Genomic DNA, 12582 nt, shown 5'->3' with positions numbered 1-12582 from the left:
AGAACCAACCCATACTAAATCAAGTATAGCATGTAACTTCATCTGTGTGAGTGACTGAGTGATATTAGATGTGCACATAAAATTAGGCATGTAACTGCAGGGTAGATTTTTACATGCTTGCTGTATTCAGGGCCACAGGTTCTCTGCTGCAGTGAATCTATGCATATCCGAGAAGCTTAACTGAGAAAAGTCCCCTCTTCTGCCTTGTTTATAAACTTTCTTATTTTTTAGGATTTTAAACATACCTATGACTCTTGAACTTACGGCTATGAAAAGTGTGTGGATAACTATTAGCTTTTCAGGACTCAACAGGAACAATGACAAGCAAGAAGTTTCATCCTTTTCATTACTTTTTTTCACATTTCTCAAGCTATTTCCTCCTAAGCTAATTTTGGCATTCTTGGTCTCCTTCAGAAAATAGTACTGGAGAGACTTTACTGAATCCAGTTGACTGTAATCATGTAGAGCCATACATTTCAGAAAGTCCGTGTGCAGAATTTCATGGGAGATACTGAGTAGTACCCAGGGTACAAATGAGTAATATATGTCATCCTTTGAACTAGATGATACCATTAAAATATAATAGAGGCCTACCTTTATCTCAGTGTTCCTTGGAGCTGCTGGCATGTACATTGAGAAGAGCTTTCCAATCATGCACTTCTTTGGAAAAAAATGCCACTGGTATGAGGGTAAGTTTTCCTCCTCTCTTTCGTAGCTTGCATGTTGGGATGTCAGTTCAGACCTTGTGAGAGAGAGAGTGTTAGAGGAACTCAGTGAGGAATGTACTGTATTATTGTCAGTAATTATCAAGCTTCTTAGTCTCATAGGGAGAGAAAATAAATGATTTTGGTCCTCTTTTTCCCTCCCTTATCTTAGCTGACTAATGGAAAATTTGTCTCAGTGTGGAAAGGTGCTTTTAAAAATCAAGATACGTTTGGGCTATAGCCGATATAAATTCTTCTTTGGCTTATTGATGTGCCACCAAGAAAGGGAGACATTACACCTGAAGAGATGCTCAGCACCATTCCTGGGAGCCTGACTGCTCCATATGAAGACTGTCTACACAGGATCAGTCTTCTTCACCAGCAAAACACATCCAAGTGTCTAGTCCTTAATATTCTGTAGCTTTTATGCAGAAGTGAGGACATGTTGCTTTGACAACAAAAAACTGTGTATGTTGAGGAAGCAAGATTGTTCTAGTAACTTTTATAGTCCAGCCAGCTAAGTGGTTTGCTGTAGATCTGGTGGAATTGATTTTATCTCTTTTCTCCTGTTTTAAAGGTGACGTGCAAAAATGTATAATTTTGGTCTGTACAAGTTATTTTTCTAGAGTTCATCCTCAGCCATTGATTTGTGTTGAGTTTTTCAGATTTGAATAAACTCAATACACAAAAGAAGTTTTCTGGCATGAGTCTACATTTTTATATATTTGTAATATGATAGCTTTGTGGAGTCCCAGTGGACACTGAGGTTACATTGTGCTATTTGCTTCATACATTTTTAAACAGACAAAGCCACTCCAGGTAGGCCCTTACTATTAAAACTGTAGTCAGTTATGAAAGGAAAGAAATATAACCATGTGTTTTACTTACTATGTATCAAAGCCATCCATCAACACCAGCTCACTTGAATTTTGTCTCTGATTCAAGTTTTGTGTTTTGTGGAAGTGATTGGAACCAAATCAGTTATCTAACAAATGCTTCTCACAATGGTAGACGCAACCCTTATGGATTTATTTATTATTTTACTGTGGAGAATATTTAGATTCTTACAGGATTGGACATTCATTGCCAGTTGAATTATTAAAGTTATATGACACACGTACCTGACTAGGTCCAATGACCCTTGCATATCAGGATTTAATAAGAGGGAGATACTTAAAATCACTATCAAATTATATACAAGCACTCATGGTGCACATTCTAGTAGGAAATTTGTTCCATGCTTTTACTTCTGTAATTATTTTGTAGTGAACATAAGAAAAATTAAAGGAATTAAAATTTGTATATCTTTTATGCATGTACTTGTACAGAGACATACATAAAACAATTATAATGTGTGATTATATGAATCCATGATTATTTACTCTTGTAATTTGCTTTAAAGGATTTTTTTTAATTAGCCAGTGCTTCAGAGAAGAGATTAAGTAGGCTGAATGTGTGCACTGTCCTGCTGTGATCTCTAACTTTTGCAGCTCAAACTTGTTAATGTGTTATATTGATGAAAACACAGATTAAGACAGCATAAAATTCCTCTGTATACGTTTGACCCTTCTCATTTTTGACTTACCAGTTTCTAGGTGTTGATCAAATAATGTAATTTTTAAGATATGTTCTTTGGAATGGACCGTAAAGACCTTTAGGGCTAGTTTCAAAAAGTTGCATACCTAATTTCAGCTTCAAAACTCTTTTAAATCTCTGTTTAGTTGTCTGCTAACCCTACAGCCAAGGTTCATAGCTACACCAGATAGTTGTCCTGTGAAGTTTCTAAACATATGCTGTTAAAATGTACTTAAGTAAGGCCTGACAAGACTAAAGCCTAAGATACCTTCCTCACTCTCTTTTCCTTTTGATAAGATGAATAAGAGCTAGGTATGAGAATACCCAGCACTTTTTATTGATACCCAACCAATAAAAACAATCAAAAACATACTAATTTGCACATGGGAGGAAGGTGGTCTTGTGATTCTGGGTGTTTGTCTGATGCAGTAGGCTTCTAAATAACTTTGCAAATTTGTGCCTCGATAGCTTGCTTCTGAGGATCTTGAACAATGTTAGACACCACCATGAGGCAATGTGAACATGACTGTAAAATTCTTCTCAGATTGCACAATAGGTTGATTTCAGGGTTAGGAATTGAATTCGGAAGTTTGAGTTCTAGTTTTCTTTTTCAGGCAATGTGTGTACAGTTTATTCACGAAGCAATAGTACATACTAAAGAAAAACCGCAACAGTATTTTAAACTTTTTTACAAAAAAAAACACAACCTTGTGTCCACTCTGGAAGACATTATCTTTTCTTTCTTTCTTTCTCTTTAATAAAAGAAGCAACAACTCACAACTGCAAAGTAATTCAAGCCCTTTCTAACACAAGAAAAAAGACAAAAGTAGAAAAAGAGATGTGGTTATTTAACTCTAAGTTCTTTCTATTGAATCATAAAGTCAATTGTGACTCAGAAGTTTGACCAACTTTTAAAAATTTGACTGTCAAAATATTGTCACCACAGACACCACTGAACTCAAAAGCCTGAATCATTACTAAAAAGTAATTTGAATAAAGACAACTGACATCTATTACTGAATGCACAATTCTATAGCATATCTTATAAAGTGTCCTGGGCTGTGTTTAAAACAACAGCTGCTCAATAACCAGACCCCAAATCTGCTGGACAGTGATAACAATTGTGTTTTGTCTTATTTTAGCTGACAAGTACAGCCATCACCCACACAAACAGTACAGCAAGATAAATAAACCATCCTTTCAAAACACTTATATCTTGTATAATGCTTAAAGGTTCTTAAGGCAGTGGAAGAAAAAATTGTTACTGCTATTCAGTATTTACGATCATCTCTGTAAGTTAAGCCATCCAATCTGAAAAAGAAAAATCAAATGTTTATTTTTCTGCAGTCTTTCTACATGCTCTTCAGCGTTACCTATTTTCGTCTAATCTTTTTGTAAATTCACTGTCCTAGTAATTTAATCTCCCACCTGATACCTTGATTTGACAAATTCTTTGTTCACTTCAGTTGTATCTCACTTTCATTCAAGTACATATGTTTCTAATTAAACAACCTTGTTACATGTTGTCCTGAAACAGATCAGCTGTCCCCAAGGATCCATTCTGGGAATCTTAAGCACCAGCCTTAGGCAAGAATTCTCATTCCTTTACCAGCTTTAGTTGTTCTATTTTTTTCCTAAAAAACATCCTATCTAAACATATTTAATGAAACAAATAATCCTAGAGCCTGTAAAAGGTCCCAGGGCTTATGCTACTCTTTTATATCTTGCAAGGATGTTAGGCCCACTGCCAACGTTAATGCAGTCCATATAAGAAATCTAAAACCTCTCAGATGATTTAGCCATCCTACCAACAAATACTCAGCTATTCTGTGCTAGAATTTGGCTTAATTCTTGATAGTCATCCCATTGCACTTTCTTCACTGGGAAAAAGTTTTTTTTTTTTTTTTTAAACTTGTCATTGGTGACTGTTGAGAGTTTTGGTTACAGCGATGCTTCACTAAGGTGGTTACTGAAGCTGTGTTGTTGCCACCTAACTTGCAGTGGTTACTACTGAAAAGCTGAAGATCTAATGACAGAGTCAGAACACCACGTACTTTCTAGAATATACCACAGTAATTTCTTTTTCTAAGCATGTGGAAATAAACAGACACAACTACTAACTGTTGGCAAATGTCATATGCTGTATTATTTGCAGACAAACTAAAAATAATTAATGAGCAGTCCAAAGGAGGTACTGGTTTTCCTTGCATTGTTACTGGTTTGAAACACCTTATCAGCTTACATACATATATATATTTATGAAGCGTTGAAAATGATGTTAACATTACCACCAAAATACATAGGAAGCAGTGAATTCTGATTTTTTTGAAGCTGGTAGATTCAAGATGAACAGTAGCTCCTACTGATTTTTAGAGCATATAGAAGAAGTAGACATTCTAATTGAAAATACAAATGGATGGTAACAAATGTTAGCCAGTCACTGGTCTGATATCCCTGTTCAGCCTACTCCTAGTTCAAATTAGCTACAACACAAAAGGATTTTTTTTTAAACCTTTTTTTAAACAGGAATAACATAGCCCTAAACAGTGAAAACACTAAAGAAGGCCATTCATGGGGTTAGCAATTTCAGAACTTTATCCTCAAATCCTCTTAATGCCAGAGGTGCCCACAAGCTGTATGAACTTTCACGATCGACATCATCACCCAAACAACTTGAAAAGCTGTTGCCATTTTTAGATAATGAATACACTAAAACAAGTTATGTTTGTTTTTCTCTGGGTGTCCATTATGGAATCTGTTGCTGTTATCCAGTACAACAGCTGGGTATAATTTACTTGTGGCTTATCTGGAAGTTTACAGGAATAGAATTTAGACACATTCTTAAGAGGTGTTGGAAAATAGTTAACATGAAAGTAACCCTGTAAGTAGAGAGTGTTCGATGTTTTGTCTGAGTTGTAAAGTGCATTTATATGGTAACTGATCAATGGTATAAATTCATACCAGTTCATATCAAACTGATTTAAAACACAAAGAATGTAATGTGCATTTATACTGCTCTACCCAACCTGTGGGACTCCAACCACTGCTACTAGCCTGGATCGTTCACAGGATAGCAAAATACCACCAGATTATCAATAGTTGCAGTGTTTACCCAGCTAGCACCTTAATGGGATAGCACAGAGATTTGGTGAACACTCTGCCCACTGACATACTTGATGTTCCAGTCCTACTCTTTCACTGGGCAGCTAGTGCCCAGCTATGTTGAATGTTGTACTATGTTGTACTGAGCAGTGTCATGGCTTTGAGTTCTACTGGGTCATCTACTAAATGCTGAAAATGTCACTTGTGCACTTCCACAATGACAGCACTATTTTACAGTGACAGTGGTTTAATTTTAACAGATTTGTATGTGTTTTGCAGGAAAGAATTTACTTTGTTTCTTGCCTGGAAGAATTTCCTGTGCCCATGTTAAAACTGGGGTCAGGAGTTGTGAATGGGGAGTCGATGAGTAAGTAGATACCAACATTCACCTAAGTCCTTCTGTAAATCTAGTCTACAAGTGGGTGCTGTACATGCAAAGCACAACAAAGCTCTTTGGCAGTCTTAAAAACTCTACTTGAAGAGGACTGTGCCAAAAGTGGTGAAAAGCAAGTGCTTTTGCAAGACAATGTGGTCAGTACTTTAGCCACATAGAAACATAGAATCATTTGGGTTGGAAAAGACCTCTAAGATCACAAAGCACACAGATGTACTTTGCCTCCTAGAGTTTCTTTGCCTCCTAAAACTGACCAATGGTATAAATTCATACCAATTCATATCAAACAGATTTAAAACACAGAGAATGTAATGTGCTTCTGGTTGGCACATTCATGGCTGACATGAAGTGCAGTCCTATTAGCCATAAAGAATAATTGCCATTTGATGTTTAAGGGCCAAGGCTCAGAAGGTCAAGAGAAAGACTGGCCCATGACTTCTAATTAGCAATGATGGAAAAGATCTGTCCCACTCAAGGCAAGAGATTTAGAAGTTAATTCAACAGAAATACATTATGTTTCTGAATACTAGTGAATAAATATGCCAAAGTATTAGTAAAGCACATTTTGAAAAGACACCCATATGTCTGAAATGAAAATATGTTTATATTTAAAAGATGCTGTAAAACATTTTTGTTTTGTAAAACACACTTCTTATAAAAGGAATATGGCATATAAACACAAACACATACATACACACACATCTGCACACGCATACTTCCCAAACCCATAAGATGTCTGTTTGAAAGATGTCATTTCTTTCAGTGACTTCAAGTTTCTTCAAGGCAGAAAACTATGGAAGATACAATATAGCTGAACATCTGTCTTGTCATGTAGGCAGATATTAGGATTAAATTAACTAGAAATGAATAGAATGATATATGACAGGGTGCAGATGTCCCAGCCACAGTGTGATAATTTCATTGCAAAACTATTTAATGAATTCCATATATTACAGAAATACAAATATACCACTTTAGGTAATTGTGATGAAAAGGTATAATATGGAATGGATAAACAGATGGTGTACCCAAAGGCATTTTTCGTTCACTATTGCTCTTTAGTCATTTTGAAATAACTTTATTTGGTTTACTTTGAGTCTATTATAACATCCTTTCTTTTATTTTATTTTTTTTTCTCTTAGCTCTTCTGAATCTGGATTGCATGAGGAGCATTAAGGACCATTCTGCACGTCTGCTTTCCTGATAGATTGGTTAGCTCCCATTTTATTTTATATGCTGTACATTGCTATGCTACATCTAAAGCCAACATTTCCGTGACTTCAGAACAAATTGGATTGATTCTAGAAGCCTTTTGGCTTTATGTAGTTTCTAAATTGGCACATGCTGCATCTGTGCTACTTGAATTAACAGAACTGTTCATATTTTACCACAGATTATTGGCAAATTTTCCTTTATTACTTGCAAATGGGTACTTTGGATAGTGTGTGAGATTCAGTCAAGTCCTATCCATTTCTAACAGGTATATTAAAACATGATTATATGAGGCTATATTTTATGATATAAATGATGATTTGACCATCCTGAAAAATAAAATACCTTTTTTATATCTGGCAACAGGTGTTTTTAAGTGCTGTATATAGTTAAATGTACAACAGGACTTTCCATTACTGTTCTTATTTGGAGTGTGTAGTCAGCCCTTGACCTCCATTTCTGTCCAAAGCCGAACTGCAGGGAGACCAATAACAGAGGGGTTACACGTAGAAACTTCATACCTACAAACTCTACCCATATATGCCTGTCCTTTTAAACCATGCATATGTACCTGGAGGCTGGACTGAGGCCCATACCAAAATGCAAACTTTCAGTTCTGCTGTTAGCTATAGATTATTTAGCTAGTATCACATCAACCTAGGAAGTAATAGCAAAACATTTTCAAATGGTGTGATTAAAAAAAAAAAATCTAACGTAAACTATTATTTTTTTCAGTGTTATTTTCTTGATTCATATTCTAGTATCATAGCAATAATATCTGTAGCATTGGTGTTCACTTGCAATAAAACAGCTTCTGAGGTTATCCGATGTTTCAGCTTCAATTCAGCATTTAATCACCCGCAGAAGATATTTATTGCCTTGCATTCTCTAATGCCACGAACATTACCTCTTAATTATTAACCACGTCTCTAATCTTATGTCCATCTTTTAAGAAAAAAAAATCTTTAGTGATAGAAACAAAACATGGGTGTGTTGTCAGCCAATTTTATTTCTTTTCTAAAGCAAATCGATGACTAAATATGGCAGTATTTTTGGTAGCACCAGGACAAACACGCGCAAGTACCCCACACATTTCAGTCACTGCTGCAGTGGTTGGTTTTATTGCTAGTTTTAATCGCTTTAATTCAATACAGTTTATATAGTGGTTTGATGAAGTTGCTAGTATCAAGTTCAAGTTCCAGTACATTAAAATGTTAACACACTGGTTACTTAATTTTGACTTAGAATCTCTCCTCGTTTCAGTTTCAATGTTGTGGTTATTTTTTTCTATTTCTTAAGCTTTCAGATGAAGCTAATCTACTTAGAGGCATATGTTTTTAAATATGGAGATAGCACAGTTCATTTTCTCATGATGAAAGGCATATTTTAGATAATCATTTTTTTCCAAACAGATGCCCAGTTTATCTCACTTAAATCAACTGTTTCTGACTGGACCAATTCCTGGATGAGTTAATTGAGCATGGCTAAACCCAAAATGCTGGCCTAATCACGGAAATAGGAAGAGGTGATGACTATGAAGATTCTCAGCTTTCAGTAAAGGTGTTTAGTTGTTTACTTATATTCTCACAACAGAAGGAATGTAACAAACGCAGCCCACTGGAAATAATTCTGGATAATCTCACTCCATTACTTTCGGTGAAATTGAGTCTGCTCACTCTACCCTAGTGAACCTGCATCTCAGGGAAACACGAAAGTAATATTCATGCAATACAAAATAAGTGACAGAAGGAAAGGCAGACCGAAAGCTGTATGTCTTTAGTGTTCAATTTATATTAGTAGTCCACCATTATTGCACAAACCTCCCAATGCCTATATTCAGCACAAGAAATCCGTGTTATTGGGAATGCTGTTCATTAATACCAAGCAAATGCCCTGCTGTCTTTGCACACATCGCAGCTGTTCACTTGTTCATTTTTCAGACTTGGAAATATTAGTTTGGAGAATGCTGATGTCTTGTTTGACTTTTTATTTTCCTCCTCCTATGGAGTCCTCTTTTGAGAAGCACGTACTAAAAGAAAATCAGATTCTTGGATATCGTAGCTATAAAAGAGGGTACGTTTCTAGCCTTAGTGCTTTGAATATTCTCATCTCTCACCTTCTGTGATATAGTTCATAGGCAGACAGCCCATGGGACCATGCATGGAAAGCTATCATCATTGCAGTCTTTCTGTGTGTATATATATATATAAATAAAATAAATAAATATTAAAAAAAAGTAAGGTGGCCTCTGGAGCTGATGGTTGGAAAAGACTTGTTACGGGTCAGGAACTTTATGATGACTATTTTGGCTAATAATTTTGTACATATGTATAATTATACGACTGTTGAATTTTGTATTTTAGTATATCCAACTAAGATGATAATAGCTGATTCAGTTATTTCAAGTTACCCATTTTTTTCCTGAGGTCTTTATTTCCTAAATTGCACATTTGAAGTAACTAAAAGGTGTGTCTTGTTCCAGATCTTTTACTAGAGTATCAGTGACCACCGTTCTGTACAATATCCGCCTGCAAACTAGTAATTTCAGTAGAAATTTACCAGTATCATTGCTGATGTGTCAATGGCAATGCAGGTGTAGTTAATTTGTACAACGTAAGGGAAGAATTTGGTTCCCCTCTAATGAAATAACCAAGTCATGACATTCAAAACTGTTCTGATGCCTGTGACCAAAATGAGAAAATGACAAACCTCTAGCTCAATTAATAGACACAAAACACATTTAGAGCCTTTGAATGGATCCTTTTGGTCTCCTGCTGGAGGGCGCTGTGATTGCTACATGACACATAATATTATTCCTAGAGCTCATCTATTTTGATTTTGCATTTGAAGCACAGTCATAGAGTGATTAGCTATAAAAGTTCACGCCTTTCCTGTGCAGTAGCAGGCCTATTGTCAAAAAAAATGAAGCTCAGACTACAGGATTCAAGCAACTCTGTCAGCATCTGATAGCTGCTAAAAGTGCAATTTACCTGGGATTATCATAATTCCACCACTCTGTGAAATTTTGATCTATCTGAAGGTGAGAACTCCATCTCTTTGACATGTTAATATTCAGTTTTTAAAAAAGGTGTTGTTTTTCTTTCAGAAAATAAAAGTGATGTGAACACTAGCAGTCTATTACTTGTAGACAAGTTAGCATAAGCAATACAGCGTGTTTCTTTAGAAGAAATCTCAAAAACTTCGTTATTTCACAGACCTGCTATGGACCAAGTACTTTCACTATGGAATGGTTCTGCTGATAGAGAAGTATGTGAACAGATGCGTGTCTACAGTGAGCAGGATGGTTTTGAACTGCACAAACTGGTATTCTTCCTGTCCACTACCCTCTATTTGTAATTTTGGACTTTCGATGGATTTTTATTTATTTATTTATTTTTTTACAAATTACTGAAAAAAGAAAGAAAGTAAGAAACAGAAATCCCCAGCCCATTATCCCCGCCCCAAAACCCCAGCACTTATTTAAGCAGACATGCAAGGAATAGGCTTACAGCTCATCCAGTCCAGTTTGTGGAACCAGGCAGTTCTACTGGGTAAGGAATCAGTAAAGATTTGGCATATAGGAAGAAGGAAAAAAAGAGTAATTCTAGGAGATGATGACCTGCTGGGTCTAATTCTAGGAGATGATGACCTGCTGAGGTTATCAATGAAACAAATTAATGGAATCACACCCGGCATGAATCATAGATAAGAATATGCTTATGAACATTTATTCATGTGCAAAAGCAAAAAACACTTTTTTTTTATTTTCTAGTTTGTTATTGCTTGCAGAGACTGAAATTTTTGAACACACTCCTGAGGCTAATGATAAAAATACTAATAAACCTGGAGGTTTTGTTTTTAAATTTTGCTATTTTCCTGTGTGATTATTTATTATCGGTACTTACTTTCTTGATATTAACGAAGATAAGCTACAAAGTGGACTGGTCACCATGAATGAAAGTAGCACAGCTAGGCCTTAAAAGCGAACTTCTTCTGAACTGTTCCTAAATTAGACTGGTCAGGTTGTTGTATGTTAGCTACTATTTCTATTTATTACTGGTCTGGATGTCTTAATGATCTGCAGCCCGATAATAGTTTTGACTCTGTTCATAGATAATTCATGACTACAAAAAATAGGCAGAAATCATCAAAAGCTTTTGGCAGTGAATTCTTCATACAGCTGTATGGTTGTCTGCCTGTACATAGATGGCAAGTGAGTCCTAATCCTCTGTGAACACATGAACACTCCCAAATGAGGAGGGGTAGGGCATATATTGGCCAAAAGAAAGCATACTTTTCAGTGGTCACACTAAGTGGCGGTACTCAGAAATAAATATTATCTCACCTCTATCTGGGTGCTTACAATAATGAAGACCTAAGACAGGGCTACTGACTGCAATAATATAATTGATTACAGATAAGCACAAAATATTTTTGCCATTCTGAAGAAAATGTAATAGTACTATAGTTACCACGTTTCTTCATTTCTTCTCTCTCTTCCCCACCCCATTCCCTCCAAATAGAAAGTCACTCATAAACATCAGGCACATTTTTTTTTCAATGAAAATGTTGATGAAATCAGTAAGTTGTCACGCCGTGTCATCCCCCCCCCCCCCCAAAAAAATAAATCAGTATTCATTACTTCATTTCAGCACTGTATGACAACCAGACAGGTTGCATGTTAATCCTTAAAGCCTCATTAGTGTTGTAGGGTCACCAAGTTTACTATGATAATTTCAGTTATTAATTTCATATATAAACTCAAGTCAGAGCAACTGACTTGCAGTATCTACCCCATATGGCCTGGCCTGGCTTAGCTATTATGGTGGAAATAGGCATTAGTATCTTTGTTGGCTAGCTGTGAGATGAGAGCCCTTTTTCACCTTAAGAGAGATGTTTCTATACTCTCCAGTAGGATTTGTTGGTGCTCAATAAACTCTAAAAAAGGTCACTGAATAGTTAATATGCTATTAAAGCCATGGATACATACTTTACCTTTTTCATCAATACAGCAAGGCAGATTTTCTTCTCAATTACTGTATTATAGCAAATTTTGCAGTCATGCTGTGTGTCATTTTGGCAAAATGATAGTAGTAGTGTATGGATGTTTAAACTATATTTTTGCATCCTTAATTTATTTATTTATGCACGTGAGCTATCTTTCATGAATTTTAATCTAAAGACTGGGCTTACAAAATACCAGCACACCTGCAATGACCAATAAGGCTGAAGCAACAGTATGAAAGGAGCTAATGTCGAATATTTGTAAGCTCTGTTGAGTTTGTGTCTCATCTGAGGCATTGTTGCATAAAATGCATTTCATGTTTTGAGAAAAAAATATGACTACAATCTTCAGTTATTTTTAAGGCAGACCAGGGGGACCATTGGGAATAGTGTGATTTCTAAGTTTTCTGGTAGGAATACTTCCCAGTATAAGTGGTGAAGTACACCCCTATAAGTCTTTATTCATTTATCACATGCAATTCTCTAAGAAAGAAAAGACTTATCCTATAGTGAGAACATTGATTATACGTAGAGCTAATCACAGATGAAACTTAAATAGTTTGTATGTAGAATTACTTTTGTCTAATAGTA

The 12582-nt window shown here is 35.7% G+C and overlaps 1 long non-coding RNA gene across 2 annotated transcripts in view; it reads right to left on the bottom strand.

Annotated features, from left to right (window-relative positions):
* LOC308196644 overlaps positions 1–12582 on the bottom strand; it is a 79170-nt gene that overhangs the window by 45553 nt on the left and 21035 nt on the right. For both annotated transcript variants that reach the window (XR_013952319.1, XR_013952320.1), the window contains exon 2: positions 595–742. This is a non-coding gene — a long non-coding RNA (uncharacterized lncRNA). The remainder of the gene's footprint in view (positions 1–594; positions 743–12582) is intronic.

The sequence above is a fragment of the Anser brachyrhynchus genome (genome assembly GCF_964034855.1).
Source record: "Anser brachyrhynchus genome assembly, chromosome: 5".
NCBI classification, from domain to species: Eukaryota; Metazoa; Chordata; class Aves; order Anseriformes; family Anatidae; genus Anser; species Anser brachyrhynchus.
This window is presented reverse-complemented; position numbering and strand designations above follow the sequence as displayed.